Source organism: Heterocephalus glaber, unplaced genomic scaffold (genome assembly GCF_053883595.1).
Source record: "Heterocephalus glaber isolate CG9 unplaced genomic scaffold, H.glaber_assembly_v1.0 deba00000594, whole genome shotgun sequence".
NCBI lineage: Eukaryota > Metazoa > Chordata > Mammalia > Rodentia > Bathyergidae > Heterocephalus > Heterocephalus glaber.
In genome coordinates, this window is record NW_028258151.1 from 9,363,489 (window position 1) to 9,390,404 (window position 26,916).

The 26,916-nt window shown below is 37.8% G+C and overlaps 1 protein-coding gene across 32 annotated transcripts in view; it reads left to right on the forward strand.

The window, feature by feature from the left end:
- Positions 1-26,916, forward strand: part of Khdrbs2 (KH RNA binding domain containing, signal transduction associated 2) — a 570,923-nt gene that overhangs the window by 536,644 nt on the left and 7,363 nt on the right. For 18 of the 32 annotated variants that reach the window (XM_087205165.1, XM_021259405.2, XM_087205159.1 and 15 more), the window contains one exon: positions 647-26,906. The gene's annotated coding sequence lies outside the window, so the exon portion shown is untranslated. The remainder of the gene's footprint in view (positions 1-646; positions 26,907-26,916) is intronic. The other 14 variants (XM_087205181.1, XM_087205185.1, XM_087205167.1 and 11 more) reach the window with 13 other exon arrangements.

Below are 26,916 nucleotides of genomic sequence, written 5' to 3' on the forward strand. Positions count from 1 at the left end.
AAGTTATCCTCCTTTAAAATTTCTGCTATGACGTAGGAAAATGTAGATGAAACTATCCTACATTTGTCCCAAAGCATGGCTATAGTCTTTGTAGAATTAAGTCATTTATAATTTAAATTCCATTTTTACATTTAGAAAACCACATGATTAAATAAGCATGAAAGCAATTTAAGCCTTTGTTCTTCAATACATAAATCATAACTCTGCTGTAAAGAGTAAAGGTTAATTTCAAAATGGAAATAACTTTGTAAAATCTATGCAGGACACAAATAGAAACCGGGAATGGTAGCACACACCTATGATCCCAGGGGGCTGAGGCAGGAAGAGTGCCCTGAGTTAAGAGGCCAGCTTGGGGTACAAAATGTGTTCAAAGCCAGCTTGATCTGTATAGTGTGACCTTGTCTCGAAACATACACACATAAGAGAAAGTGTTTTGCTGTCACCAAGACAATGTGTAATATTTGCCAGATTTCTAGTTTCCTGTTAAACATCTGAGTTAAAAGCAAGGTAATGTGCTTCTGACTGATAGGCACCAGCCTTCCACATCCACCATAAGGATTCATTTCCTTGACTGTTTATGTGGATTATGTGGATTATGTATTGACTGTTTATGGATATTAATTGGTACCTGAATGATTATTTGCAGTGGAGGAGAAAAGGTCACTCTACTTAATATGCTGTTTTACATCTCGGCTCCTCACACTTTGTCCTGAGACGAACAAGGAGGCTGCCTCATCAGCCACTGGGTGCCTTAACAGCATGCAGCTTACCTGCCTTCACCTCCTTACTCTAACACAGTGAACCAGCTTCAAACTTGGTAACTAGCAACTCAACACCAATTTTGCTTAAGTTTCTCATCTACTATGTTTCATACTTGACAGTGCCATGTGATGAATTATGAGTTTGTAAGATAATTTTCTTGTACTGGGGATTGAACTCAGGGGCAAACCAGCTCATTTTTATTTTATTTTGAGGCAGGGTCTCACGAAGTTGCTAGGTTGCCTTTGAACTTGGAATGCTCCAGCCTCAGTCTCCTGAGTAGCTGGTGATTACAGGTGTGCACCACCACACCTAGCTTCAAGAGAAATGGGAGCACAGCTGGAGCCGATGCTTAGAGTCATTCCCAAGCCAGGTACAATAGACACAGGTTTCCATTCACCTCATGACTCTGAGAAGGACTTCTGCTAGGAGAGTGATCCCTGTCTTCTCTCTATGTCTGTCTACCTCATATACCTTGTTTCCTGTCTTATAACCTCAGAGCCAGCCTTCTTGCCACTCAAGACAGCCTTCAAGTTCTTTGTTGCCATCTCTGATACTTAGCACCTTATGTCATTTTCCCAACAGCGGGTGGGCAGGTAAGAGAACAAAGAGAACGCTTCAGTTTTTGTGTTTATTTGGGAAATGTCTATTTAGATACTTGCAAATTTTCATTCCTTTATTCATTTATATTTAAATTTATTTTTAGCTGATACATAAAAACATAAAAATTATATATGTATATTAATGGGTGGCATGTTTATAGCTGAAAAGTACTCCAGAGTCTATGTGTGCCAGTTTCTGTATCCACCCATCAGTGATAGACTCTTAGGTTGCTTCTATCTCTTGGCTACTGTGAATCAGCCAAGAGCAGAGGGATGCACTGTCCAGTGTCCTGATTCCATCTCATTTGGATAACCCTCAGTAGCAAGATTGCTGCACCTTAGGGTGATTTTCTTTTTGATGTGGATTTTACATACTGTTTTTCATAATGGCTGCACTAATTTACATTTCCACCAATAGTCCACAAAGGTTCCCTTTTCTGCAATCCTCACCAACACTAATATCTTCAGTCTTTTTGATATTACCTACTTTATGGTGGAAAGGTGATGTCTTGTTCTGGTTTTGATTTGCAATTTTCCCTATTATCAGTGATGTTGAACAATTTTTCGTATTGCTATTGGTCACTTGAGCACTGATTTGTAAAATAAGTATTGTCACATTCCTCTGAGAAACTTCTCTGAAATCCATTTATCATTGATAATCTCCAAAAAGGATGAATTGGTTTAACTCATTAAAGACTTTTGAAATTTGTAGTTAGTAATCACACAGGCACAAATAATGTTTATCTTAGAATAAAGCAAAATTGACAGTGAATTGGTAGTTTTGTGGAGATGTTCTATTTTTGTGTTACATGTTTTCTTTTTTATGATTACAAAATAACTATAACTAGGGTAAAAAAGAGTGTATAATGTAAAAATCAAAAAATTGTAATTTCACCCCGCAAAGATACTTTTGTTATAGATTGACGTGTAGTCCCTCTGAGTTCCTTTGTCTTCTTTCCTTTCATTCTTCCAGTGCTGTTCTTTACTTACTTACTTACTTTAAATGGGATGCTTCTATATGAGTATTTGCAATTTTAATTTTCAGAAATGTGTTCTGATTTCTTGTAACAAATAAGCTAGTGCCCACTTCTATAAGGTTGGTGTGCATGTGTCTGTGTATGTGTGTGTGTGTGTGTGTGTGTGTGTGATTAAAGCTGTATTAATAGACTCAGAAACTAAACAATAAGGCTTCTATAGAATGTAAGCAAAACTACTTTAACTTTTCCAGCTGCAGTTTCCTCATAAGTATAATCACAACTACACATAGAATATGAGATAAAGTAAAATGACCAGGGTCATGTATATCCTCACAGATTTTTGTTAATGTATTTCCCTAAACTAGTTACTTTTATTGTCTAAAAACTTTAACTTTCAGATAGATATCTTCATAGTGTAGATAAAATGTGTAAATGAAGGTTTAGTCCATAAAATAGTCATATTATCCAAATCAATTTGCACCGTAAACTTTTTTGTTTTTTGGCACGAGGGATCAAACTCAGGACCCTACACTTGCCTGGCAGGCACAGAGCCACTGAGCTACATCCCCAGCCCTAAACATTTTTTTTTAAATATCCTCGATATACAGTTAAAAGACACTAGAACACAGTTGTTTAAAAGTTCATTATATTCATAAGCAACATACATCAAGTATCTTTAGAGTAGGCATTAAGTGTTTACACACAAGAATCATACAGAATGCTGCATAAGTATTGCTAGCATTGAAATAGGGCTAAAATGACAGAGAGCCTACCAAGAATTTGATGCAATGCTTTTCTAATGAGAAAATGGAGCAAAAGGTATTTGCAATGATGGAGTACACAATGCATGTCACTGGGTGAAGGGTTTTTAAAAATTACTTGGGTTATTTTCTCAACATCTCTGCATGATATATTTGCTATCAACTCAAGATCCTGAGTCCTGCCCAATGTCCTGATCTCCAGAGATAATGCCTGATTGCATCTGCCCATCCACCACTAGACAAGTTTCCCTTACTGAAGAACAGAATTTAGCCTTCATGCAGCCTGAGAAATCCTACATAACCAAATAATTGAATTCAATGAAAAATGAAAATCAACTAGAAAATTATGTTGCTAGAGAAATAATTACAGTCACTGATCTTTTTTGGGGAGAACATGCTCTATTGTATTGATCTGTCTCATTCTGTATTACTGCAAAATAAGATGGATTTTCCAGCTGTTGTCTTTTCCTGGTGAACACAATATTGAAATGCTTGTTGCTCTTTATTATACTGAGTAAGATTCTAAAATGAAAATGAATATAAGAAGCAAAAATAGATTTGCAAAGAAAAATAATATAGCTAGAAGGCTGATAAAGAACCATTAGCTATGCTGAGATGAAACAGGCAGCAACATGAAAACCAGAAGGTGGTCTACCTACATCCATATAGAAATAATACATCCTGAGAGCTAAAGCTTCTCATGAGTCAGCATTTGTGCATTTTATCACTTCAAGCAATAGATTTAGAAATTTAAAATATGCTTTCTTGTTACACCAAATAAGCAATATCCTACTACTCAATATGTCTTGAACTTCTATTGTCTAGTCCATAACAATTCTTTTCTGTTCTTTCTTTGTTTAAACTCCTGGATTCAAGTGAACCTCTTGCCTCAGCCTCCTGAGTAGCTGTGACACCACAGCTGGCTCTGAACAATTATTTTTTAGACCACTGAACTTTCCCTTCAAACTTTTTTATGGAAAATTTATGTGTTAAATATGTATATGTCTCTAAATAAAACACAAAACTTTATACCAGCCTCTCACAGGGTATGGTAATTAAAATTCATGTTTTTTTAAGAAAATTACAATACTGCACGTGAATACCTTTGGAATTGTTTGGAAATATTAAAATATTGAAGTACTAAATCTGTGGATACTAAAGGTATGCTGAAGGAATCTTACTACACTGTTCTATAAACATATTGATGTTTAAGAGACACTATCCTTCAACTTATTACAAAGAGTCCTGAATCTTTGTGTACTCTAGCCATTCAGTAAAAAATATACCCCCTTGGACACATTAATTCTACAATATACCAAATATTGATTGTTTATTTTTCATGTTTAGATAATTAGGAAATATTTAACATAGGGTGTTAAAAATGGTTAGTAGTAAGTAAAAACTGGTGATGAGTTGCTTGGTTCCTCAACTCCTGAAGTTAGAGAGGACTGGTAATCCTTTCAGGATTTAACTCAAAGGGGTTTGTATATTTAAGTAATGTTTACTCAATACACATGGTTTCCCACCACTAATTCTATAATTCCAACATATCACCTAAGGAAATCCATGTAGATGACACTAGAAATGAAACCCTGGGACTAACTGAAGCAGGCTCAAAAGAAAGTGGCTTCTTATCAATGTACAGCTAAAATACATTCAAACGTATTTGAAGCTGTTTTAGGGAAAGGCTACCATTTTTATCTAAACTAGTAGATTGGTCCACGTTTATAACAGGAGGCATTTATCAAATTTAACTAAAGGGGTAATTATCTATCAACTTCCCTGCATGTTTTTCTAGTCACATAATATTCCTTATGTACTAGCTATGATTTATATAAATTATCATATTGATCTGTATGTAAATATGCATATAAAGTATGCCTTGATATATTTTAAAACTTCTAAGATAATATTGTATTTAATGGCCATAACAACCCTTTAAAGAAAGCTGGACCAAAAATATATTACCTTGTTTTAAAGTTAAGAAAAAAATTTCAAATTTTGAGAAAAAAGTAAGGGAAGAAGCCTGAATTTGAAATGTTTGGGACTTGAGCTGAAACATATCACCTTCAAGATAACCAAAATTCTCATCCTTGTCACTGGTAATGCCTGATGGCAGAAGAGAGAAGAGTCAGAGTTGATGAAAGGCATACCTGTTCATGTACAGTAATTACTATATTTGGCATTTATTCATTAACTCATTAATGTGTTTTACATACCTACTAAACACACGCCATAATGCTGAATACTTTAAAAAGCAGATTATTGTCAGATGTGTATGAAATCATTCATAATCAAGAGTCTGATAATTATAAAAGTACTTACTGAATTTGTAATAGCTAAATTACATAATGATTTTTTTCTGATTTTAGGTAGGAGAGACTGAAACTGAAATTAATTAAAAGTTTAAGACACTAAGAAATGATAACATCCTAATCTTTATTTAAAATATATAAAAATTTTAACCGCATTTCTCTAGTGTGTATGATTACAAAACTTTAAAAGAAAGAAAACCAGTCTGCTATTCTACCACTTAATAAGAATTGGTATAACTTTGGCCATTGCTGATTGTACTTACATTCATCCTTCCATCTTTAAAGAAATATTTTATGATTATCGGATATATGAGATTTCTAAATGCTCTGAGTTTTAAAGTCTAATTTTGACTTGGTTTGCAAAAAACTAAATTCACAACAATTTCCTAATTGTAAAACAAGAACCCTGTTTTGAGGAAAACTTCCCAGAAGGTTTGAGTCTAAATTAAACAGATGAGCAGTTCATCTTAATTTAATTTACTAAACAATTTCATTTAGCAGTTCAGAGACTTGGACTTCTCCCTTAAGTGCAGTCATTGGGAAAGAGTCTGTTGTTTGGTCCACTTTGTCTCTGCCTACATTTATTGGATGAGTGCATTCACTGCAAGAACTCAGAAATACTTGTCACAAATCCACTGCTGAAGGATTCCGTGGCAAATCAATACATATTTTACTGTTTTACGATTCATCTGCTGTTATTACACAGTGCAGAAAATGAGCTCCTGTTCTCATATAAAAGCAGCATATTTGAGAGTCTTGGGCTTACTCAGATTCTAGGTCCAATCTTCTCCTGAATCTGAAAGGAGTTCCTGAATGTTTAGTCTGGTGATCATGCACTTCCGGATCAGTGTGCTCAGAACCCCGCAGCTTCCCTGTCACCTGTGAGGTCAGGTAGTCCCTCTGTGACATCTCCACTGCACATGGGGAAGCAAACACATGGACCATCATGTGCCTTCACCTACCACTATCCCACAGAGGGCAGGAAAGAGTGCAGGAGTAAAGAAGGGATTTTAAAATTATATCTACAATGTCCAAAAAAATATGATTCTTAATATGCTATAGAGCATTTCTAGTGCCTGTATTTACTTATAAAGATAAATTATAATGATATTTGGTAAATATTTATTTAGATATTATTCCCTTCTCTTCTGAGACTGATTTGTTGTGAGAAATATGAAGAGATTACAAATGCTTTATATTTTTATATATAATTATCTAATTAGATATAAGATATTTTATTTCATTCAGTATTAGACTTTGTTTTACTGGAACAGCGAATTTTAATTCTCAAAATAGCCCTGAGTGATAATACTAATGTGTTGAAACTATATTCAGTCGATTTTATAAACTTATCAAACAGTGGATATAACACCTAAGTTCTGAAATGATTTTTATAATCAGGTAATTGTTTTCTTAATGAGATCATGGACAATAGCAAAATATGAAACTGTGGGTCCCTAAGTATAATGGTTATTATTTATTTCTACTTGCTTTCACTGTACAGTAAATTCCCAATTTACAAATGAGTTCAGTTCTAGGAGAATGTTCCTAAATTGGATTCATTCTTAAGTCTGACAAAGTGAGTCTTATACACCTTTGACACAAAAATACAATGTAAAGCATTAAAAAACCAAACACACACACACAAATATGTAAGTCTCCTAACTCACTGTACTGCTGTGCAGTAGCACACTCTACAGTGAGCACACAGTGGCACAACCATGACAATGTCCAGCAGACACGTGAGCTACAGTTTGATTTAGTTCTTGTCCAACTCAGTTTGCAGCTAGAACCGTGGAAAGAATCAAGTTCATGAAGCTAGGTGCCACTCTCCCATGATTTGTTCATATATATCAATGTTCATAATGTGAGATCCATTTGTATCTGTGAAAGTTCACAACTCACACATTCTTAAATCAGGGATTTACGGTACAAACTTCCCTTATCATATATTTACCCCACCTACAATTTTATGGCTTGGTAATTTGGAATATACTTTCCTACTTTGAAACAACAAAGTGTTGAAAAAAGCATTATCTACTAAATGAGCCGTTTATCTAAAACAGGATAATTGCCATAATTAGCCATAAATTCAACTCTCTTTTCTACATTGCCTTTGGAGAAAATGTAAGCATTACTTACAAATGACAAAATTTCCCTTACATTTCAAAATACACCTTCATATTGGGTTGAGAGAAAAACATATAAACCAAAGCACTTAAGTATTTTTCAGTAATTCTGGCTACACTCGGTGCCAATAATTTATATCTTATATTCACAAAATAACACCCAAAGCTTGTTCCTATTATTAAAATACGTCATTCTACTTTAATTTTTGACATATGAAAATGTGCTGTTAATAACTGGGGTAACATATTGTATTGACTTTTAATTGAAAGTAAAATTGAAGGTTTACTATCTCATTCCTATAGCCACGGAAACATTCAGATTTTTATGTCACTGGTTACTTGTTCAGTAGAATCCACAATAGAATAGACATGAATAAGAATAAGAATTATTAGCTAAAATTATGCAGAATTTAAAAAACTATCCATAGATGTTATAGTGAGCTGTGTGTTAATATCAAATTACATATTTTAAGATTCCCATAGCAGTAGTCTATCTCTCAGCTAAAAAGATTCTTAATGTTCTGCAACACCAAGAAGCCACCCTTTTTTATTACAAATTAGAAAACTATAGAGCTAAACTAATCAACTTTAAATCAACTCAATTGTCCATGTTTCAATGAGACAGTGTTTTAAAACTGCAAAATAAAGGGTGGGGATTTAGCTCAGTGGTTCTGCCCCTGCCTCGCAAGTGCAAGGTCCTAAGTTGGATCCTGGTACCAAAAAAATAAAATAAAATAAAATAAAATAAAATAAAATAAAATAAAAATGCAAAATAAACCAAAAATTGAAATGCCCATTGCCTTATAATCGGAAATAGCCAGCTTTAAATTCCAGCCAACCAAGTTTGCCATTTCTGACTCGTATTCTTGGTGGGAAGTTGGCAGGAACATTTCTGTCTCTTAAACTGGCCTCGCACTAGTCAATGTTTATGAAACTCGTGTTGGCCTGTAAGCCACAGGATGGGAAGATGGGCAGCTATGGTTCCATTAAAACATACCTATAACCAGTATTTTCAAACCCCATGCACGGTGTGAAGCCACCCTTCCTTTCCAAAAGGAACTGTGCACTCCTCCCTCAGTTCTTGTTTTTTATTTTCCTTTTCCAGTGTGTAATGAGGGCCAATTAATTTGGGGTCATAAGGGGTGTTTATTCATCAGCCTACTATTAGAGACCTCAGCCTTCTCATCTTAGAAAGACTAACAGCCCATGAATAGAACACTGCTACATTCAAGTAACTACAAAATACAGAAATTATTTTACTGTATTTTAATTTATTTTATTTTATTTTTTGGTATCAGGGATTGAACTCAGGACCTTGCACTTGCGAGGCAGGCGCAGCACCACTGAGCTAAATCGCTAGCCCTATTTTACTGTATTTTAAATCATAACAATATTTCAGTGAAAATAAATTTTCAGTAACTTCACAAAAGTTCTACCAAATTAAAGGTATTGAATTAATACACCATCCAGTAAACTAGTGGTGTAACCATACTACATATTTTAAGTAAGAAAAGTAGAAATATCAGTAGTACAAGGTAACAAAGCAATTGAAATACTTTCTCAATGGTCTAACTTGGCCCCTTCTTTTAGAATCCTATTTTGATCTGCAAAATCAAGGTTAAAAGCTTGTTATGTAGATCTTTTTCTTCTAAATGTTTGATTTCTTTTTCATTCTCATATGAGAGTAAATTTTTTAATATTAATATATACTCTATATTCCTTAGCAGATAATGTGAGATACTACAAAACACCTGAGAAATTTTAATAATACTTGAGGTTCCATAAACTTAATTCTCAAATGACTTCTTAGAGTTTATTTATCAAATCACTCAGGGTTTGAAAGTAGCACATAAGCATTAATTGAGCAGCCATTAAGCAGTATGTTTGCTTTTGGTTGATAGAGGACATAAAGCTTCGCATCCTGTGGTTGTAAACAGTGAGGTCTTATGCTCATGCCACTAAACTTAAGCCAGTTTTGGTTTACAAAATACCCTTTAACTGAAGGCAGGAGCCTCCCCACCTCATAGCAAATCATACTTCTACCATCTTGTCTCAGTGTGCTTTATGCTAATGGCAATCGGTTGTCAGCATCTTTATTCCATCTCATAAAAAAAAAAAAAAAAAAAAAACTTCCTAAGAGACACTGATCATGGCTGGAGCACTGTTTTAAATTAAATTTTCTCTAAAACCCAGAAGAATATAAAAAGCCCTTAAACACAAAAAAGTGAGGTGGGTAATGTGTTTTGTTTTGAGTATGTTTGTTGTTAAATTTGCCATGAGTGAATTGACACACTGGTGAGATGACCAACAGATCCTGTGGGTGGCATTGCTTAATGGCCTGAAGTCGTCCTGTTCCGCAGAGACTACAGTGCAGGTGTCAGATAGAAAACCCCCAGACTGGGGTACGTCTGACACCAGTTATCTGGAGGCTGGTAGTCTGTACAAGTGCGGGAGTCACTTCATTCACTTGAGATTTCATTTATGAACTCTGCTTATAAGACAGGTGCAAAACACTTGGTGAACCCAAACAGAGCCCAAACACAGACGCTTGAATGGGTGAAAGAGTGCTTAGAATGGGATGAGAGCTGATGAGACACTGCATTAATGTCGAAGTGAGAATCTCCATCTTCATAGAGCCTTTGTCTACAAATGATTACAGTCATCCTTCCAAGTCTCAGCTTCTGCTAGGAGAGGGAAGCTGGGCTTTGTAGAAGAGGGCTGACATGAAAGTGAATCCAGTAAACACATGTGGAATGGTTGGGGCTGAAACGGGGCAGAGTGAGCAGAATGTGATGGAGCAGAACCAAGATAAGCTGTTCCTGCCCCAAATTCTCATTAGTTCTAAAGCAAAAGGATAAATACAACCTGACAGGCAGTGATGTGGAAGATTCAAGAGATGTTTCTCTTTTCTTTTTTATACACTCTTGTATTAAAAAATAATTTATTACTCACAAGTGCAAGGACCCGAGTTCTATCCCCGGTACCAAAAAAAATTTATTTAGAGTACTATTACAGGGTATATGTTTGTTTAATGAGCCAAGAAAATATGTAAGCTACTTCAGAGAGTCTACCTAAATTTTCCACAATGAAGGTGCATCTTCCAGGTCCCTGCCTTCAGACAGACCTTTGAAAAGACTTGAGATGAGTCAGAAATAAGTTATCAGTGCTCAGGAACACTGTGCCTCCTTCTGTTTATCTTAGAGGAGTTGGAACCCAGGCAGCACATTCTTTTGTGTTCTTCTTGAGTCTAACCCATATTAACATCTTTCCAAATGTGTGCCAAAGAATTCCATATCATCGTCCTAGCCAATATGACAAGCTCATGGGAATTTTCTTTCAGATACACAAGATATTATAGACAGACTGACCACGTGTCCGGCTTTACAAGCGCTATTCCGGTATAATTATTGCTAATAGTACCTTTCACTTTCAGAAATGTTTTGGTAAGATAATGAATTATGGCAGCCTTAGCTAGAAATAATAATGAAATGTTATAATAATGAACCTTAATTGAATGGTTGAATTTCTTAGACTTTGAAAAGCTGCCTTGTATAGTAAATTCTTCACAACAACTCAAAGAGGGAAGTATTTTTATTGTCACCGTTTACCTCAAGGAAACTGAGAGATGAAGCAGCATGGCCTACCTGCATGGTGGGCAAGCCTGTATCTCCATAAAGATCTGACCGTGTCACCTGCGGCAGAAGATGGGGTAGTGCCTACTACCTTCCCATCTGCCAAACAATGGAAGTGACTTCACTTCATTTCCTGTAGTCAAAGATACAGTTATTCTTCTGTTATTCTTCTTAGTTGTAACTATTTTTATGAGGATTATGTCCGTGTGTGTGTGTGTGTGTGTGTGTGTGTGTGTGTGTGTGTTACTGGGGACTGGACCCAAGAAGCATGGGGATGTATTCACACCTCTTTCTATTTTTTTATTTTGAGACAGAGTTTTTCTAAGTTGCCTAGTCTGCCCTCAAACTTGCAATCCTCCTGCTTCAGCCACCCCAGTACACACTCCTGGCTAAGAATCATGTTGTTTAAACCACAGGAAAAGAGCACTGAACTGAACGAACTACAGTGTAGTTAGGTTGTACTTCAACATATTAATGTCACTGCATAAATGATAATGATTTGCCAAGAGACTGCTTTATGCCAGGCAGCATTCTAGGGATTGGCCCCATGTTCTACTGCTGATGCTAAAAGAACCCTGCATGGCAGCAGGTTTGAACCCCATGAACCCTGAACATGTAGGGATTGTTGTAGCTGTGGTTCCAGATGGGCTCACAGGTTAAAAGTGAAGATGGAGGATGAAATCATTTTAGCAGGCTCTCCACCCGCAACCACCTGTGTCCAGATGTCTCACTGAGTAACTGACTGTCAGGATATGAGACACCGCAAGGATGGAAAGGAAAATCCTCGGGGACACAGGGACTTGTCTGCCACCTAACACAACACCTAACATATTAACTTCGTGCATTGAGTGCTTAGTGAGGGAATGTACTGTATGTACTTTTAATCTTTTCTTTGTTTTTCTCCTTTCCATAGCCCAAATAAGAAGAGAGTAAGGATTTGAACCAGTGTAAACTTAACTGCACTATGATAGACATTATCTTTCTCTGAAATTTACTAGGCATTTCTCCAACTTCAAAACCTTTCTGGAAGACAATCTTAAATAAGGATGAATAAATAATATTTTCTCATTATCAAATTTGTTATACCACTATATGAAGAATATGAATATAAAAACAGAGAAGGTAGAGGGCTGGGGATTCAGCTCAGTGATTCCACTGCCTGCCCCACAAGCACAAGGACCTGAATTCGATCCCCTTACCAAAAAAACAAAAAAAAGTGTAGAAATTCTTGCAACTACAGACTTCACTGTGCTATATATACCAAAGTAAATACAAGTCTATGCCTGTACACAAACAGTGATTACAGCTCACTTTGGGATATAAGAATATAAATGCACTATGGGTTACATGTTATTATAAACTGCCAGGTCATAGAGTGTGATATGGATCATGATTCTTAACTGGATGTGCATATCAGTATCAAGTGTGCTATGTTTTAAAAATCCAGATGCCAGGACCCTATCTGCATTGAATAGATACATTTCTGAGGTAGAAGCCTGGAAATCTGTATTTTTAAAACTCTCTAAGTGATTCTGACATGCACTGTGGATACTCACTAGTGGATTAAAATATATAGAAAATATTAATATATTAATAGTGCACATATTTAAAGAAGTTCTTTTGAGCTGAGACTTTCAAAAGATGGTATCATAGAAGAGATAAGATTTGAATGGAAGTTCAGACATGGACAGAAGGTAAGTGGAACATGATTTTTTCTTTTTTAGCTTAAAATAAAAATACAATCTTGGCTTTAATGTTTTTTCTGCATTTTTGATTCCCAATTGGATTAGAACCAATCTGTTAGATCCATTGTTCTGAGAAAGATCCTCACACTTATACCAATACATGCCTAAAAGCAAATTATTTTGTAATATACCTATGATAGAATCAAATGAAAATCAGATTTAGCATCCCCTGTGAAGGCTAATATGTTATTATAGATTAATATTTATATATATAATCAAGAAATTTAATCACAGCTAGTAACTACAATTTAGACTGCAAACTCCCAAAGGGCGGGGCTTGTATTTTATTCAGTTCTTGATTGTCAGTTCCTTAACATGGAGATTGTTATCTAGAATATGCATAATACATATTTGTTGAATGCATGAGGCCTTCGAATTTACTTAGTTTATTCATTCTACCTTGCTTGTGAGGCAAATTGCATCGACCTCCATTGGAAGGTAATAAAATTTAGCTGTAAAATTTTGGGCCGTTCCTTTGTTGTCATTTTTTTTTTTAATCTGCAACAAGGCACTGCCAAAGACTTCAGTCATTAGTTCATAAGAGTAAACTTTAAGTCTTCTCTTTCTCAGAAAAAGACTGAAGAGAAGAAGGATGGGAGAGGCAAGGGCGTTCTTCCCAGCATGTGGGCATCCTTCCGCATTCCAGCCCAGGGCCACTGTACACCCCTCTTCTCAGTCCTGTACCTCCTGGGGAAGCAAGGACGGCACTAGAACTCCCCATAGGCAGGAGCAAGACTTGGACATCTTCCCAGGCTTTCTGAGCCCTTCCTGCCAGCCCTGCAGTATTGGAGGAGAGGATTATTTTGTCACTGTTGGGGTCTGGGCAGTTAGTGGAGCCTAAGGCACAGCCCAGAGGATCACAGAGACTCTCCATTTCATTCTGCAGTGTAAATCCCCACCACAATGAAGCCCGGCTTCACTTGGCTTTCAATGTGGTGGTGAAGGGGGGGCCTTGTATTTTCCCAGTGGAACTGTATAATACATTTGGAAACATATTCATAGGGAGAAAATAGTAGGGAAAGTACTGAAAAGAAAACAAAATAAAGATGGAAAAAGAAAATGGTGAGCTGACCACAGAAAGCTTTGATGTTATCATTCACATAGCTCCACTTCGATGATTAAAAACAGCTGCTTATCTTGGAATTAGGAAGATAAGATTCAGGTAAGAACTGGAAGACAGCTCTGAGCAGAAGCTGCTAGCACCTTGTGGCACCTGCGGCTCCCCGCTGGGGCCAGCAAGGGAGCTCTGGCTGTGTGTCCACCATAGTGGCTTCTGGTTCAGCTGATGGCCCTAGGGTAGAAGGATTTAAAAGAAATAAAGGCCACCCTACCAAGGGACTATTCAGTGACCCCTTCATCTTCTGACACATGGAATTGGGAGTTGGAACTAACTCAAAACTTCCAAACTGCTGAGCAGCATCTTAGTAAACATATGGGCTGCAAAATAAGTGTAGGGAACCAAGACTTGGGAAACCTGATACCTGCTCAGGGAAGGGACTTGCTGAGCCTCTTGGGAGTGGGGCACTTTCTGAGCTGGTGCTCCATGATTGCTTCATCTCAGAGAAGCCTTGTAATCATGGGGAAAAGCATACTGAAAATCAGCATGATTACCAATTCTTATGCAAGATTTAACAAAAACATGAAGAAATAGTTTAACTCACAGGGGTCACATAATAGTTCTGTATATTAAGTAAAATTAATTCATGTTTTTAATAATATTCCTAGAGTGGACCATGTGGCCTCCAATACTGTGGTCATTTTAATCAGCAGGGTGAGCTGAGTCCACTGGTCAGGCTCAGCAGCACCCCATGTGTCCACTTCATCCCTGCTGGGCTTGGTGACTTTACTTTGGTAGCAGGAAGTGGACATTTGTGACTCCATTTTTATGCCATGGACATTGGCTACTGCTATAATCCAGGGTCTTGTTTTCTCTTGTAGAACACCTGTGAGCCAGTTATTAGCACACCGCTGAATTACACACACATTTTATAAGAAAAAGGGACCCAATATAAATAGAAGTCTCTGTAATTAAGAATCTTGCTCACTGGTAAATATTTTAATAAGACACTGCTTATGAGAGATAGCATTAAGTTAGACTGTCTAGGTGCAAATCTTTTATTAGTTATCAGTTAATAAAATCCCTGTGCCTTAGTCTCCTCATACTTAAAATGAGAACATAATAATGCCTATTGCATCGGATTGTTTTGATGGTGAAATGAGCTAACATATGTAATACACTGCAAAAAACGCCTCGTGTAGGAAACATGCTTGGTGAGTTCATTCTATTAACATCAACAGGCTGTTTAGACTTCTCCTAAAACACTGCCTAATTTCAGTGTTACTTTTCCTGTTGAGATTTTATATCTTTTAGAAACCTGTACCCAACTTCCACAAGTTTGTGAAGATCCATTAAATGGAAGCACGTCAAATCACTCCAAAATGCACAAAGCACTGAGTAAGTGAAAGCTTCAATAATTATGTTAAAGGCACCATCTTGAATTTTGTTTATACCACATCTCTGAAATGAGCATCAGATTTTTCTCTAGGCAATTACTGTTTGTACAGAAACAAACACAGATGGTACCCAAAATTACTACTACATCGTTCAAGCTAAGGCATTTATCAAAATATTGATGGTCACTAAATGTCCTCTGTACATTTAGTACAAGTACTAAATTTAGTATATACAAGCCCACACCTCAGTCAGACAGCACAGCAATTTAGGCAGATAAGCCTTTGCTAGATAATCCAAGGATTTTCTGATGTGTAGAATAGCTAGCACAACAAACAGAAAATCTTACATGTAGGCAAAGTTTTGCGAAATAGGATGTTAACATGAAATTTCTTTTAGAGAAAAAAATTGATTTGTCTTTTCTGATAAACATTCCAAACAAAGAAAAATTTATTTTTGTGGTTGTGCATGCGCATGTTCCCAGTTTCCATTGACCTTCTGGCTAAGCAAGGCAAGAAGGAGAAATGCGTCTTGAGTATAGATTAAAGATCTTTTAAGAACCCAGTCTTTGTAGTGCACCCTTCTTTTTATGGGCAGGGTAATCTTCTGGTTTCTACAACTCTACTCCCTTGGATTTCGTGCTGCTTGGGGCCTGTTTGTCCTTGGATCCTTTTCTGCCTGTCCCAAGCTTCCTTTTCCACTCCTCTGTCTCAGTTTCATAGCTGACTTCAAGAGAGCCTTGGGCTAACAGTGGAGGTGCGATTTCCCCAACCAGACTGCATCTCCTTCACCTTCTCCAGCAGCAGCCACTCCCCTCCTGCTCCTGCTCACCTGGGTTCCAGTTCCCACCTTGTCACAGGTGTGTGTGCCCCCGAGCCTTCGGCTTGCTCCTGGCACTAATTTCTGAGTTGTCCCCCTTTTCTCTGGTTTGCTTGCTCTGGATCTCTGATCAACCGTCTCCCACTTTGTGGAATTCCCTGAGTCACAGTTCTCCCCTTCAAATACTCCAATCTTATTTTCCTAGCTGCATCCTGATTGGTGCCAGTCCGGCACAGCATCCTGCTCACACTGAAGTCTTGGGTAGCACAGCCCGGAGGCGATGCCCAGTGCTCCTGCTGACCCGAGGACCTCTGGGGCCAGACCCCAAGGCTTCGACCCCCTTCCCAGCTCTCCTTCTCCGGTTCAGATTCTACTTGAGCCCACTCTGCCCAGGAGAGACCAAGTAGTTTTCTCTGCCTGCTGACACTGACACCAGAAGACATTCAAACAGCTCACTGGATTGCTAGCCCAGCCCATTGGTGGCAAACCTATGGGACATGTGCCCAGCCTCTGCCATCAATTAAGTAGATGCCATAGCTCTGACTTGTTTCCTGTAAAGGGGTGCCGGCTTTGTTTACTTCATTTAGCAGGCTCTCTCTGCGCACTCGGTCCACTGCCTCCCACATCGGTCCGTGGCATTTGTTTATTCTACCCAATCACACGCAGAGCTCTGTGGTCAGGGGCACTTTTCCTTTTATATCTGCTCACAGCAGGTTCACAGTACAGGCTTGTGAGCTAAATACAGTCTACATTTCACCAGCATCTGTGCTGATTTCCGGTTCCTTGTCAGAGGGACATGCTGTGTGCCCTCCTGCAGCTGCATGGTGTGCACTGGATCATCCACTCAGGATGTGCTCTGAGCAGGTCCTGTATTCTAGACCGGAGATACTGGGGGCCACTAGGGGCAGCACAAAGACTCCAAGGCCCATTGCCACTTACTTTAAAAGCAAGGGTTCCCCCTAAGCTGCCTCTCCCTGGGGACTGCCACTGTCCTTCTAGTGGTTTCCTGGACTGACAATGCTCTGTGTCACAGAACCTGCTCATCTTCTTCATAGCATTGCATATGAACTATGTATGGAATAAGCATAAAGGACAGGGAGAAATTTAAATTTATACAAATGTGTAGTGAATACAAAGGGCACGTGTATAAGTATCATACAGAACAGGCACCCTCTTGTATGAGTGTGTGGGGGGGGTGTTGTTATGCTTTCATTTTGTCTTTCCCTCTACAGATTTTCTTTACTTCAGCTTCTTTCACTACTGAACACCAAGCCTAACACAGAGGCTGGCTGGCACACAGTAGGTGCTCAAATGCTTGGTGAATAAATAATAGAGAGTGGCTGGATCAAGGAGAGCAAAGAACGCTTCCCAATCATTAATTTATCAGACCTTAAGTTTTCCTGAATAAAAAATGTAGAAAGGAGAGAACAAGGAATTATGTCAGCTTCTTTGGTCTAAAACATTTGGAGAATAGCTGGTCACAACCTATTGTTTAGTAACCCAGCCTTACTCAGAAATGCCAGTGGTTGAACTCATGATTTTTCAAACTTACTCATTCAAAGGCTATTCATATTCCCCATATTATTTTAATTCCTTTCCCTTATCAGAGAGGCAGTACTGAGTTTCCTATATGATTTAACTATATAGCATACTAACACGCATAGCCCATGGAGAAAGAGCCCTCCCCCCTTGCCTGTGCTTGCCCCTTACTTTTTTATTCTTCGTGAGCATGCACATTATTTCATTTAACAACCAGTTAAGATGCCTTTATGTGTCAGGCACTGCACTAGAGACCTGATATAAAAACAAAAACAAAAATACAAATCAAAAAGCAGTGAGCAAGACAGCATCTGCTTTCATGAAGCCTAGAGTGTAACGAGGGTTCACAGCAATAAATGGAACATATATTATGATGCCAGAAAGAAATAGAAAGCTTGAGACAAAATAGTGGGCAAGCAGTGGCGAGGAGGCTCAGGGCTGCTAGGCCAGGGCAGAAGGCCTTCCTGAGGAGCTGACATTTCAGCAGCGTCTAAGAATAGAGGCAGCACTCACACTGCAGGAGAGGAGCCCCGTGGTGTGTGGTGTGGGCAGGCACACATGCTGGGCTGTCTGCCAGTGGACACTTGTGAGCCCAGGAAGGATGGTGGGAGCAGGGCTTGGGGGACAGCGCAGGTCAAATCGTGCGTGGTTTTCTGAGCAGAGCACCACTAAAAGGTGGGGTATGTGCCTGGAACCCAGCCACATTGGAGGCTTAGCAGGAGGGTGGAGAGTTCAAAACCAGGCTGGGCAATCTAGCAAGACCCAGCCTCAAAATGAAATGAAAAAAAAGAACTTGTACAAGAAGCTACAATGATCTGATACAAGTTTCAAAAGACCACCCTGGCTGCTGGATGGAGCACTAATGGGAAGAGGACCTGAGTAAAATGAGACAACCTGGCAGACTGTCAGAGTGGTAACTCCAGGGCAGGGATGTGTCGTTTCCACCTGGAGAGCTGGACAGGAGGATGTGCAGGCCGGATTGGGAGGGAAGAAAGGGCTGCGTGTGACCCTGCAGTTTCTGTCTCGGGTGCTGGATGATAGTTCGCTTACTAGGGGCCCCCCAGCAGCTCTGTCTCGATGAGGTTCATGGCATGGTCCTGTGACACCTGGTCAGAGATGTGAAAAAGACCCCTGATTACAGCAATGTGACGCTGTGACAGAAATGAGCCCGAGCCAGCCTCTGCTAGGTCTCACCTTTGGTCTGGGGAGAAAACTCAAGTTTTTTACACACACATTTATTTTTAAATAGGCTGCACAGGCAGATTTTCACACATTGAAGATTCGCTTGTTCTGCACACCCTGCAAAACCTCACCTCACATCCGCAGCAGTAGGTAAGTCCCAGGTCAACAGACACAAGCTACTGCTGCCCGTTGGAGCTCTGTGACCAGAACACGCCCCCTCTCCAGTCCTGTTCTCCCCTAGACATCCCCTGGTCCTTAGCACTTCTGCATCTTAGTCTTCAGACAGACTCCTATTGCCATGGACTCCCCAGGGCAGAACTGTCAAAGTAGCCCCTGATGGGTACAAAGTAGCCTGTGGGTGCTACTGCTACCTTGTGCTCAGGATTTCCTCGATCAGGCTCAAAACAAACCCCTGGAAAAGCTCAAAGGAAAACAAGATTTTGCTCTGGAGCCACAGTATTACCAGGAAATATTTAGCACCAAGATTGCATTAGGGCCATGATAATCACTGATACTACTTTAGGAGGAGTGCTCCAGGACTCTCTCTGAAGAGTTAAAAATGTTAGATAGGCTAACAAGGAAAACCCACAAATGTAACCCCTCAGTCAATCCCTGTGCACATTTTCCTATCCAGGCCACTCACTGGCTCTGAGACAGCCTGGCTCCTCCTCCCTCCACCCTGGGTTCTGTGTCACTGCTTTCCCCATTATTGAAAGTATAGATTATGTGTCTGTCCCTACACAAGGCTGTCCTGGAAGTGAGACATGTGCTCATCTTTGAATTCCAAAGACCTAGCAGGGCACCCGTAGAGTGGGAAATTCGTGTTTCCTGGAAGGCTGAGTGAGTGTCTGGCAGCCTTAGAGAGGACAGAACAGGGCAGGGGTGACAATGTGGACAGTAGACTTTGGTGGCTGGGGAACGTCAAGACTCCTCTTGTTTTCATGATGATAGGATTATTATCTGCTCTTGCTTCTCGATCTGAAGTTAGATTCTGCTCTCATACTAAATAAAACACTGGGTCACTGGTCTCACGTGTATTGTACCACAGAAACTACATATGGGGTCAGAGAATAATACAAAATGATTTCAAGCAATTAGAATCATAGCGAGCTTCTTAAAAATTCAAGATGTTATAGTGCTAATGGTGAGTGTAGAGTTTATCTTACAGAATTATTATACTAATTTGGTTTTGCTTCTTTGCTTTAGGAGAAGTTTAAAGTAAAGAAAAAATGATATTTAGGTCAAGTTGCAAAAGACATGAACCTGAGTCACCTCTGAGAAGATTTTTCCCTTCTTAATTAGAATCTTTTTTCGTGATTTCAGAACTGTTATCTTTGCATTTTTATATAATGGGTCAAGGCTAATCCAAGTTATTATAGGTTAGATCACTCTTCCCTATTTTTTTTACTAAGGTACTTGTTCATAATTCATAACTTGGCCTTTGAAAACAAAAACTAATACTAGAGAAGTCTATTACCTCTATCATGCCACTTAATGTCTAAGGTAGAACCAGAGTTCATTTTTTCTATGAAGTCAGCACAAAATAAGTAAATGGAATGCACACAGAATTGGAAGCTAATTGAGTAGTATACTTAAATGTGAAAAAGGTCTCTAGATACATGGTGATCCAATATTTTGCACTCCCTTAACTATGTTACAAAATTTATATCACACTTACTATATATTTAATGAAAATCTTTCAGTATAAAAATAAGTAGCAATTCTTTGGATATTCACTCTGAGGATATTCACTCTGAGAATATTCACTCTGAGAATGACTGTAAATTTTTTAAATTTACTAAGTACATCTTAGAATTGATTTTATAAAATCTTTTGTGTCACAACAAATACTGAACAGAATTCATTACTATGGCACAGAGAGATGGAAAGCAAATGTCAGAGTTCAATATTTATGTTATATAATTATCTATGATTATATATAATTTATATAATCATAGATAATTGTACATTAACTTACATAAACATCATGCCTTATTGAATTATTGATATCTGTTTGTGAAAATACTGCCTGAGGTTGATCCCCCATTTGAGATATGAAACAGGTAAAATTATAAAACAAAGTATAAAAATTTCCATATATCAATTTATTGTTATGATCAGATAACATATGGCATAATGATTTGCCATTTATAGAGCACTTGAACCATCATTTCTTAATGATCTAATTTTATCCTTGCATCATAAAAGTAAAGGTTATAAAAATAACAGACATTGCATATTTAAATACATACTGTACATATTATTTTTCTCCTGTTCTTTCTTGATAAAAAAGTTAAATACAGAGGAGACTGGTGCCCAATAAACTGCAGAGAGAGTGAAGTATGGATGACACGAACTTCAAGGACTTCTTCGAACTTACAGAAGCTAGGTCACAACTGCCATATTTTTCACATATTTATAAATTTAGGACACCAGAAGAATCATCTTCTTTAATAATGGACAAATTGACACCGTGTAATGAAGCATCTCATTGCAGTTACTACATGCTACTTTTTAAATGTGGAGCTGGGGATGAACCAAGCACCTGGTCTGTGCTCTGCCATGAGCTCCACCCACTGCGAGTCCCCAGTGTTGTCCTTTAAAGCATAACTTAAATAATACCCATATACCTTTTTTTCTCTTTCCTTATGACATGAATGATCCTGTAGAAGTGAGAAGGAATTTATATTTTTTTTCTTAAACTCACAAAAAGCAACACAGAAGGAAAAGGTCCCAGACCTCACAGGCATAGACACCCACTGCGCAGAGCAGCCTTGGAGGCGTTGTGCACTTTGCATCTGGGAGCCAAGGACCTTGGACACGCGCTACTTTAGGTACTTAGTGTCCCGGGCTTATTTAGTGTTTGATGTAGAGAAACATTTACCTCTCTACAGCATTGTGTGCTCATTTACATAATATTCTTGTAGCAGAAAACTACCGAGGGCAAAATTAGGTGGCGTGGAAATAGCAGTGCTTCACAGCTAGGCTAATGGAATTGCAGAGACCACAGCACACAGGGAGCAAACACAGTCCCTGCCTACATGGAGGGACTCTTACTTTTCAGCTACCTTATAAATAGGTGTTAGGCTATCCCTATTTTACACCAAGGAAGCTAACACTCAAGGAGATTAAAAAATTTGCTATAGTTTTACAATTTTTAAATGACAAACTGAATAAAAACGCAGGAAACTGTTTAAGGCATAAAAATGTATTTATTTGTTGGAGGGAATATAAGGGACCTTCAGCCTAAATATTACAGTTCTACTTAACATGGATAATGGAGTGCTAGTAAAGGGTAGGTAAAGAAAAGAAGGATGAATCATTATAAAAGGTGTTTGGAGCATAAAATGACTTTTTCTTTCCTTGACATGTGTTTCTGAGTCTTTAATGTGCTATCATCTTCCAGAAGTCGCCAAGAGACTAATTTTACCAGCATATTTAATCATCAATTCTGCCTCTTCCCCATTCTGTCCACAGCAGCACCTTATGGGAAGCATTCTAGAAAATGCATTTGAATACCTAATCTGGAATACCCCTAAGTTAATACCCTGGACTCTGCCCAGGCTCTGTGGACAGCTCAACGCCACACTTTCTTCATGTAAACACTGCTGGCTACCCTGTCCCAGAAGAAATTGTTCCTTTTCAAATCTTTGTGAAATTTCTGATATATTGTAGTTGCATAATATTTAGAATACAAGTATAGCTAGGGAAATAGAAATATGTATAGCACAATATACAGATATGTATACATGGCAGAAAAATATTCAGATATTCACATATGTATGCAACACACAAATCAGAGTTCGCACATTCAAATGTACTCTCTTAAGTGACTATCTCAGGAAGCCATGCATTTCCCACATAATTTTAAAAATCAATTTTGCAGTTGGCTTTGGAGAACTACATTTTAAGTATTCTCACAATTGCCTCATCCTTGCAGATTGGAAAGATTTCTGGAAAGAATCAAAACCATATGAAGCAAGTGGAAATTGAAGCCATCAACTAAGTCAATTTTCTCTTTAGAATCAGAAGGCTGTTCTGAGCACAGTCACGGAAGTGGATAAGAAGATAGATGTTAGAACATGAAGCATTGTCTAAGGCGTGTAGGGTTGTCACATGCCCACATTTGGGAAGGAAATGTAACTTCTCATTTTTACTTAAGAATTATTTTTGGTAAATTAAGTGAAAGTTATAGATTTCAACTCATTCACGCAATTTATTTAAATACGTGAAATCACTAAGTGAAAAAATCGGTAACAAAGGAAACAATGACAAATAACATAAATGTACTGTCTTCTAGGTAGTCAAGGCAAAAATTAAAAATTCACTGCATAAAACAATGAAAGAAAAATTTCTTCATTAAATGAGGAATGAGGAGTGGAAATACCATCTATTTGATTATATTTGTTATTCTATTTTTTAAAATTGTTTTTAAAACCTCTTTGAGGTATGTCCTTGAAACTCCAGTGCTTCCCAGACACATTAAATAATAAAAAAGCAAAAAGAGTTCACTTTGGGTAGATATGCATTTGAGTCTCTGATAGACCATTACAAACAAAGTACAGGGCAGGCCAGGGATTTAGCTCAGTGGTTCCACCACCTGCAGAAGGTCCCAAGTTCAATGCCCAATGCCAAAAAAAAAAAGGAAAAATGTACATAATGTGACCAAGATTTAGTTTCCTCATCTGTAAAATTATAGAATTGAGAAGATTAAATGTAACATACAAGGTCTTTAGTTCGATCCCCAGCACCAAAAATAAATAAATAAACCAGACAAACTGAGCTTTCAAAGTACTTAATGTTAATTGGAGAAATGAAGTTCGTACCATGTGCTAATATGTAACTAGAAAAATATCCAAGAAGAACTACAGAAATTTGCAGAGAAAGAGGATAATTCTGAAAAAGACCAGAAAGACTTCATAATAAGAGATGAAAGGAAAAATTGGAAGTTATCTCCAGTAGAAATGTTTGGAAAGAGTTTAAAGAATAGAAACATCACAAACCAAAGAAGGGAGACTCCAAAGTACAGACTATTTTCAGAGATTTTCAATTGGCTCAGCTGGTTTAATTTCATGTGTTAAAAAAAAAAAGCACTGGTCAGAGGGAAGGTAGACACATAGAGCGATTTGCAAAATCTGGAATAATGGGTGAATGGTGTTTATTTAGACAGGGAGTGGTGTGGTAGAGAAGTGCTTATAGAAATCTAGAAGCTTCCCATGGTGTTTGTTGAGCAGAGAAGTGATTCCAAGTGAAAAGACTAATGGAGAAGTTGTGGAAGCAACCCACAAGTCAAAAGAGGCACCCAGCAGTGGAAGGGAGGGCATAATGGTGACTGAAGGCTAAGTGAGTACAGGTCTTCTTTGGAGGTTCTGATTCCACCATATCAAGCACAAGAATGTAACTTGGATTTTATGCTTTCAAGGGATGATTTTTGAACATGCTAATAGGGATAACCAAGGTTAGAGGCTTTGAATCAACCGAAGGAGTCAGTAAGAAGAACTTGTCTAGGAAAATGGAAACAAAAGTGGGGAGACAGCGATGAGTATGAGAAGAAGACTTGGTAGTAACTAACTCTAAAATTCATATAACTGGTCCATCTTTGACTACTGTCTTTCTTTACTCTTAGCTCTTAGATGATGTCTACCCCAGATCATATCTGTCTCCACTTCCCTGAGCCCTGTGTATTTATTAAAGGAAGATTTTATTCACATCAGCTCTAGTCCATGACACTGAGGAGTGGATCCAGTTCAGCTATCAATGAAAAATGAATCTATCCTTCCTACAGGGCTGTTAGTCACATTCAGGATAAGAGAAATAATAGGAAGCAGGGACCCTTGTCAAAGGGGGAGGGGATCAAGAGGTTCAGGGAAGGAGGAGAGGTGGGAAGGAAAAGGGATGAGAAAAGGAATTAAGATGTGTTATGTACATGTACCAACTTCATACAAGGAGTGTAAACCTTACAGACTGCAAACACGTACAGTACTAATAAATTTTCTTAAAAACAGGGGAGAGAATATATTCTTTTGGGTTAGTGACTATCTATGGTGTTTGCCCTAGCATCCTTTAAACCAGATACTGTGAGTCATAATGCTGGGGTCCTTGGAAAAAGAGAAGTAAAAATTCAGTAGGTTTCTGTGGCATATGAAGCAGTGAGACATTATGCAACTGAGGGTGGGTTCTAAGTGATGATTGTGTCGGGTGTTGGGTTAAACACAGCGAAATAAAAATGTGCAAAGTCACCAGAGTCTCTTGGAGTTAGTTACTTAAATTCCTGGATAGTTTCCCGCTGTAAGAATGACTGACAGATTGCTCCCCAACAACGCTATGTATTTTAAAGTTCTTTTCATGAAAATATTTACACCTACCTACATTGAAACAATATAATGAACAATATATACCCTTTGCTTTGCTAAACTGAGTATCAATATTTTGCCAAAGGTTATAAACTTTTCTTGCCCTTATACATTTTTTAGTATTTTAAAGCGAATACTAAACATGCTGTTTAAAAGCTATTTGGTATGCATCTCTAACTAGTGAGAACTGTCTTTGACATAACAGGCATGGTTTTGTCACACCACAGATCGTTAATATTATATAGTGCACATTCCGCATACCCTTTTCTCTGACTGTACTAAAGATGTCCCTTTATAGTTATTTTGTCTAAATCAGGATCCAAACAAGGTCCACATATCATTTTTGGTTACCATGTCTGAAACAAATGATGGAGATGTTATTTGGTTATTATGTTGGAAACACTCCGGTGATTTTTTTTTTCCTGATATGTACAGTATTACTGGAAAAACACTTTATTTCGTGTTTTATAACTACATTGTTATATTTTCTACTTTGGAAGTAACATTACATATTATATATCATTCAACACTTATCCAGCTACTGCATAATGAACAATTACTATATGTAGGACATTGTAGTGGGTGCTGAGTTTGATGTGAAATGTCTATAAATTATAGTTCCTACATTGAAGTTTTTACATGAAGGAAAAATTGATATAAAAATGCAAAATGATAATGACAAAAATGGCAGTATAAGTTACTGAAGTGGTAAAGATACTGTGGGTTTATAGGCAGAGGTATGGCTTGGAAGATAAGTCTTTTTGAAAAGTTAACAATTTAGATGGATGAGTTAGAGACCAGCAATTTAAGGAAGAAGTTGGAGTGGGAGGGAAGGAAAAGCGAAAGTTCATTTTATGAATGGAAAACTAGGGTGGAAAAGAGACATAAGGCTTACACATGGAGAGAAAGAAAGGTACATAGGGATATAAGTAAAACAAATCAATGAAATCAGAATATTTGTGAAAGATATGTGTAGAGGGTACATAGGGGGAAGGTTGGTAGGACAGTGGGTGGCAGGATCAGTAGCTTGAACATTGTCCTTTGGAACAGGACCACTAGCTCCATTCATTTTTCCATATATGGGAGACTATTGCACACTATGTAAACATAGATCTTTCATTAGTAAGCAAAATATGCTGGCTCATTTCATAAGGGAACTTAAGAAACTGTTTATGTATTCCAATAGCAATCATTTTCAAATATTTATAGAAAATTGGCAAGATAATTTGATGTTTTGTTTTGCCCAAGAGCTAGATACTCCATTTAGAGAAATACAAACAAATTGGAGCAGATTTAACAACACCCACTACGAGCAGCTGAGAGAGCTTCATAAAGCAAGATTTAATCGTAGCACAATATAAAACAACAGCTCAACAAATTCAACAAAAGAGAGATAACCTTAGTAAAGACATACTAGCTCTGCAAACCTTAAACTCTAAACTTTCTATCAGTAATAAAATTACAGTGACATTTGTAATATGTCTGTTCTTCTGTGTATCAATTAAAATGTGTATTGACCTATAAATTCTCTCTTTACCAGAAAATCCTAATTGATTTTCATTATTAAAAAATTCTCCAATGGCAACTGAATTATCAAGGTCATCAATGAAAGTACACATTGAACATAACATAGATTTATTGGTAAGTATTT